Below are 7,371 nucleotides of genomic sequence, written 5' to 3'. Positions count from 1 at the left end.
AAAGGAAAAGTGGGGAGGGGGATAAGACCTTCTTCTCCCTCATCCTTGAGAAGACGTCAAGCTTCCATCATCACCTCCTCCTCCATGTCAGGCAGGGGAGTTTTCTTGTCCCTACATGGTCAAACCAGGACTGTCATGGTGCTATGGAAAAATTATTTCAGGTCTCAGTACAATGAGGCTCTTTCAGTTAGAAGTGTCATCTTCCCATAATTATTGTTTTCTATGTGTACAGAGCAAATGTCCTAGAGGTCATTAACTTACTGAGCTCACTGAGCAGGATGTGGGTTTCATGCTGCCTTGTTTTATTGTTTTGGGGCGTGTCTCATGCTACTGTTGTATGGTTTTGTTGCTAAGCAAGCCTGCTTGGCTTTGTGGTTAAGGAAACCACTTTCTTGAGTGATCATTAACTTACAGGGGTCTCCCATATTTTTCCTTTACTTACAATCCCCTGGTGAGATTAACTACTTAATTACCTAATTTGCCCCTTTACTCTGTCCCAGTCACTAGCACTTAGCTAAGTATCTGGCACAAAATACTATCCAATAAAGTTTATTAAATCAATTAATGAGTGGCATTCTCCATGTATTTCATATGCATTGTGTAGGCTGATCATATATATAGGTACTTAGCACTTTGAAATAAATACTCATGTATAATTTAAGAACATATTCTAGAAGATTAAAGGTAATTGTATAAATAGTATAATATCCTATAATTTAACATTTGTTAAGTATTATTTAAATTTTAACATTAAATTTAATCTTTAGATCATTAACTATATCCATCTCATTAACATTAATGAATTTTTTAAAGTCTTGAATATTTTTCTCAGTTTTAACTTGAAATGGCATATGTTTGCATAAATAATATTGAACTTCTTATTGGAATTGTCTAGGGAAGCAAAAAGCTTTCTAATCTAAATAAGATACATTAACACCTAACTATAAACAGAGGTTAAGAAAAGCCACAGAAAGATAATTGCACTTTGTTACTAATTTAACCGTCTTTCCTGCTCTAATTAAGGAGGAAATAAATGATCCCATGAGAGAATGACTCATAGCATTAATAGTGCAAATGCCTAATTTAAATTATTTAGATATATGCTTTATTCCATACCATATTAAAGGATCGTCACAAGTTTAGACATTCTCTAAATATGCTTAGGAAAATCACACACAAAAGGTAAATATGGTGTACTGTTGATATTAAGGGGGAAAAAAGAAAACGAGATGAGTAAATTATATGAAAAATTTAAGCTATCTCCTGTTCCTAATCTAACTAACGATGAGAAAAAGAATGAAACAAATAGAACAGGAACACAATTTGTCAAATGTTTCATCAACAAGAATAGAAAGTGATACAAGGACATTCTTGAGATAATCAACCAAATGTCAGCTATGGGAGGACCATGGCAAGTCTCGCTGCTGCATTGTGCAATTGATTTTCAGGACTCTGCAGGGAATTGCTCTGCACAAGGGGAATACAAATTAGATCTCTCCACAGTTCAGACATGTACAAGCCCATGTGTCGTGTGAATTTGAAAATATCTTTGAGCTTTTATTTCATTCTTTGCTATACAGTGTAGCAAAGCAGGGAAACATTCCCAGCACCTGGAGCAGGTAAATAAAATGATAACTGTGGGTGAGGCTTAGAGAGGAAATTAGAATGATGAGAGAGACACTGGTAAACAGTGCATAATGGGGATAAGAATCACCAGGATTCCAGGAAAATAAACAGTAACTGGAAGAAAATGCGGAACTCTAATGTGACTTTATTGTTTACAGACCCAGTTGTTTTCCCTCTAGCCTAAAAGTTAGATGTGTGAGGGAGAGACCAATAAAAAAAATAATCGGCACTCTCCTGAACAGCTGTTCCTTTCACTCGTGTACACCATAGAGAAAAGTATTAGAGAAAGTATGCCCTGAGGTGATTCTCTTGGTGCATTAAAGACAGTAGGGTCCTATTGATCGCTCTAACAAAACCTATAATTGAAAGCAATTAGGACTGTTGGAAAAGGTGTGGTGATCCAGAGAGGGAGCCAGAGTTCATGAATGCCACCACATCCTGCACATTCCTGGGATATTTTGTTTTCTCAGTGTTGTTAATAATATTAGAGAAATTGAGGAAAGCTTGTTGTTAAAATTTTAAATGGTTTTGACTCATATGTGCACATTTCCTCTATGTACGATTTAGGATAGTAGCAGAAGATTTGAACACTAATTCCATGATTAACTGGCTGTGGATCCACCTAACTTTATGGAACTCAATGTCTTCATTGATAAAACAAAGATGCTAAACTCCTGCCTCATACCTGCATTAGCTTAGGTGAAGTGACATTTGTAAAGGACAGTAACCTGCCTGGCTTATTGCTATCATTCAAAAAATATTAGAGCCCTTTATGGCTTCACCTAAACCCTAAGGCTGTACAGCACCATCCTGTAGATGACGGAGCCTTCCAACGTTCAGAAGCTGTTTAAAATGTATGTGCTACACTTTGTTAAATTCAAAGATCATTACATAATCCAGTAGATTAAAAAGGAAAAGAAAACCCTATTAATTTAAGAAAGAAGAATATCGAAAGTACAGACAAGAAACATTGAGACTAGTAGTAAAGCCACCAGGTCTGGAAGAAGAAAGTTTCACAGTTGTGTTAGTACAACTGATGATAATTAATGTTGTGACTGTTATTATTATCTTAGTAATAATGATTTTAATTTAGAGGAGGTATTTGTATTTATTAATGACAAGGGAAGATAAGCAACACTTCTGAACCAAGGATAAGAAAGGGATATTTCTCTGTATGTATTTCAAGATGCAGGCATGATGGGACCCAATGGTTAGCTATGCATTGATTCTGAAGAGGTAGGTCACTTATTCAGAACTCATTTATTTTTTAATATTTTATTAATTTACAAAAGTAGTATAACATTAACCAAAACTTATTGTAAAATATTAAGAATTATATATGTTGCACATTTTCAATTGTTTTGATTTTTAATGGCTCCATAATTATTATGGAGTGCTATTATTGGAAATCCGGGTTACTATCTATTTTAATTATAAAAGTTTACATATTATGTATAAAATAATATAGTACTTTGATAGTATTAACTATATCAGGTGGAGACTACCCAATCTTCATCATTATATTTTCCTAAACTGTATTTTATTAATATATGGCTGTTTGTGCTTTCTATCCTGTTCTCTAGACAAAGCTCACAAAGTCTTCCTGTTTTTTGATGCATTTTTATAAAAACCTGAATTTAGTTGTGTTCATTATAATTTTCCTTATTTTACGTGCTTATTTCTGATTTTATCTTTGTCACATCGTATTTTCCATTGGGTTGTTTTTCTATTCCATTTGCAGTATTATAGTTGTCCACTATGTTTATTTAAAGTTTCTTTTTGAAGATCATTTGTAACTGAAATTCCTTATGAATTCTCACTTGTCTAAGTCTCATATGTGGCCATATCACATTATCATTTATATTATTTTCTAAGTTTTCCATTTTTGTGCTTTTAATTTCTTCTTTGATTTACATGTTATATAAAATAATATTTTGTTTTAATTTTTTTACTAATTCTATTTTTTGACACAAAGGTTCAGAATTTAAAATTTTGATTTCTCAACACTTTTTTTTTTACAATTTATTTTTAGAGATAAATCATGAAATTGTAAATGTGTTCTACTTTAACTTTTGTTATATATTGTGTATATTGAATTTACCCTATTCATTTCAATTTTCAGTTTATTCAATTTTACCTATGAAATTTGGTTAAAGAATAATTTCCTTTCCATAAAATTTGAATTTTAAATAGCTTTAAATATTTTATTCTGTGATTATTTATAAGTTTATGGGTATCCCTTATATTCTGCAAGCTTTTTGATGTTAGGGACGATGTTAATTTCTTTTTTTTTTTTTTTTTTTTTTTGCTGTACACAGGCCTCTCACTGTTGTGGCCTCTCCCGCTGTGGAGCACAGGCTCCAGACGCACAGGTTCAGCGGCCATGGCTCACGGGTCCAGACGCTCCGTGGCATGTGGGATCTTCCCGGACTGGGGTACGAACTCGTGTCCCCCGCATCGGCAGGTGGACTCTCAACCACTGCGCCACCAGGGAAGCCCAATGTTAATTTCTTATTCTAAACATAAATTCTCATTAATGTATGCTGAATAACTAAATGAATATGAATTTTAAGCTTTAAATTACAGGAATACATTTGTTTTAAACTTTTTAAAATTAAAAGAAAATAAGAGAAATTTTAGAAAATAATGTCAATATAAACACTACATAACAGCTTATAAAACACATATATCAAGTAAGAAATTCCCAGAGGCACTTTGTTATTTTTGTTTAAAGAGGAAGCACTAAGTAAATAAATGGGTCAACCCCAAAACATGGAAATGGAATGAAAACTAAAAATTAAAAAAGAAGGAACATATGATAAATAGAATTGTTTACCTTTTTATTTTCCTTTTCTATAAATTTGACTAAATGATATCTTTACTTTTAGTCTGTCTATATATTCACCTTTAGGTGGCTCTTAAATGAGATATTAAGATGTATATTTGTTTTATATCTTTATTAAATCTAAAGTTTTGTCTACCCCAAATCTCATAGTTCCAAAGCTGTACAGTCCTTTAGAGGAAATATTGGAAATTTTAAGTGAGACCCTTCATGTGCAGTAAGTGATTCACTTATACCTCCTCAATAATGAGCATGGAAATATAATAGCCAGTTTATATTAGAACCTAGAGTAGCAGGCTGTCCTTCTCCCTTTAGCCCAACTGTACCCTTATGTGAATTTCAACTTTCTCCTTAAATAAGGTGAAGGGGATTGGGACATGCAGCACTCTTCCTCAGCTCCCTTTATCTCACGTAATATTATGATGCCATGTCGCATTCACCACAGTGCCATGAATCTTGAGTTTTCTTTGTAAGAAATTATGGATTGTTTGTGTCTGTGTGTGTGTGTATGTGTGTGCATTTGTGAATATGAAACGTATTTCATTTGTGTCAGTTTTAAGTATAGTTTTTTTCTAACATTTTATTCATTGCATATATATTGCTCATATTTATCTCACAGTGGTGTTTATAGAACTATTTTATTAACATTACAGTAACTGTAGGTTCTATAGTAGTGTTATCTTTCTAAATACTAGTATCATTTATGTACTAGTTTAAGTATATCTTCTCTATCCATTTCTTGACTTGTTTCTATAGATATATCAACTTTAGTTTCAAAAACCACCTTTTGATTTAGCAATTCTCTGTAGTGTGTTTCTTCTATTAATTTCTTCTATTGATTCTATTATTTTATTCTTTCCACACTTTTACTTTAATTTGCTATTTATTTTTCTAAATTCTAAGGAGAATACTTGGTTCATTGATTTTCTGTCTTGTTTTCTATTATACACTTTAAAGAGATTATCATTGCATTAAGATTATCTAGCTGCATCAGTAGAGGTTTGACATGAAATATTTTTAACACTGTTTCAAAGTGTTATTTAATACCCATTGTGACTTGTTCTTTGACCCATAAATTATATAGGAGTGTATTGCTTAATTTCCAAGCACTGAATATTTTCTAGGTTTTTTGTTTTTGCTTGTTTCTGGTTTCTAGTTTACTTCTACTGCAAAGACACACTCTGTATGCATTGTATCCTTTGAAATTGGTTGAGAAAATAAACTTTAGAAAACAAAATTCAATGGAAACAGTAAGCTTGAATCTTGACTTCTCAACAGAAGAAAACAAAGTATAGCACTTTTAAAATGCTGAAAGAAAATAAGCTCTTATCCCAGAACTCTAGTTCCAGTGCAAAGATCCTTCAGAAAAATGAAAACTGAAAAAAAAAATTGTAAATGATAAGCCCACACCAAAGTAAATTCTAGAGAGAGTACTACAGATAAAAGAATCAGTACCTTTCAGAGTGCCTGATTCATTGAAAGTTGCATGTTTTCCAAATGTTTTTGCTGTACCTATGTCTGGCATTTGTTTAATGGGTAATAAGGCCCTACATGTCTTAATTTTATGCTTTATTCTTTTGCAAACTATTGGAAACAGATTGACGAGATGGTGGCTTAACAATCAGCTTGCCTCTGAATGATATTGCTGCGTAGAGCCTCCATGATGCCATTGTTTAATAGCTTTGGCAATCATATTCCTTTCCCCTAAACTTAATATTTTCATAAGATAATAAAAAGTTTTATGTAAGGAATATAATCGCTGGGTTCATGTTTCTTTTTGCAATTATCAGTGACTTCATGTTTTCTCTTTTTTTAATGTAGAATGTTTCAGTGGTTCATACTTAATACACTCTTCTCTGCATTATTTTATGCTTTCTTTCTTTTTCAAAAAATATGTTAAATGTTTCAGTGGTACCTGTTTAATACTCTTTTCTCTGACATTTTTAATGGTCTCTTTCTTTTCTTTTGCAGATCCCAAGTGAATGGATCACAAGGAGGATGATGTTGAAGACTTGTTCATATTGTTCACTTAATGATCGAGTGAAGAAACTCTAGATTTAATAGTTACATAGTGGATGCATCAATCCTGGGCTATAACTGGAAAATGATGAGACCAAGACACTAAAGAAAGACTATTTCCTTTGTGTTTATATGCCTGAGACTTTTGTCTGTTTCACAGGTAAAGGCAATTTGTCCTGCAAAATTTTTTGATTGTTTTGAACATAAGAAATAAACTAACCCCGTTTCCTACTTCTTGTTGCTTATATCAGTTAGACTTTGTTCCAAGAATCAAAACCATTCTAGGTATTTTAAACAGGAAAACCTTTAATCCACAAATTTTACAAAATAATTGGAAAGGCCAAATGAGTGAGCATCAGGCCATTGCTGAACCTGCTGGTCTAGGGATAAAAAAGCCAGGATGAGAAGGCTGTCTTGAATCTGCAATTGCCTTAAGTATCCAGGAAGATATTGACTGAAGTAAGGAGACACGCGTGTCCTCATAGACTTTTCTTGCTAGATAAAAGAGCAAAACACCACTAAGTTGGCCTTGGCTTCCTTTCTGCCTTATAAATCTTTTAAGTTCATAAACTTAGTAAAGCCTAATTTTTATCTAGGACTTGCAGAAGAGATTCTGGGAAATGTAGTTTTCAGATCTAGACCAAGGCACACAGGAGGAGCAAATGGATATTGAGAATTAAGCAAACATATCTAACATGATCAAAACGTCTCACTTTTAATGACTACTTTCCTTTTTAAAGTGTTGTTAGGTTTCTTTTTTTTTTTTCTTTTTCTCCATTTTGGAGGATAACAGCTTACTTGAGGGTGAGGATTTCTCTATTTTGTTAATCACCAGTAAGGTCACTGACCAAAATCTTGCCTTGGATACGCACTGGAATTTGGTC

Source organism: Mesoplodon mirus (genome assembly GCF_964341445.2).
Source record: "Mesoplodon mirus genome assembly, chromosome: 2".
Lineage (NCBI taxonomy): Eukaryota > Metazoa > Chordata > Mammalia > Artiodactyla > Ziphiidae > Mesoplodon > Mesoplodon mirus.
This window is presented reverse-complemented; position numbering follows the sequence as displayed.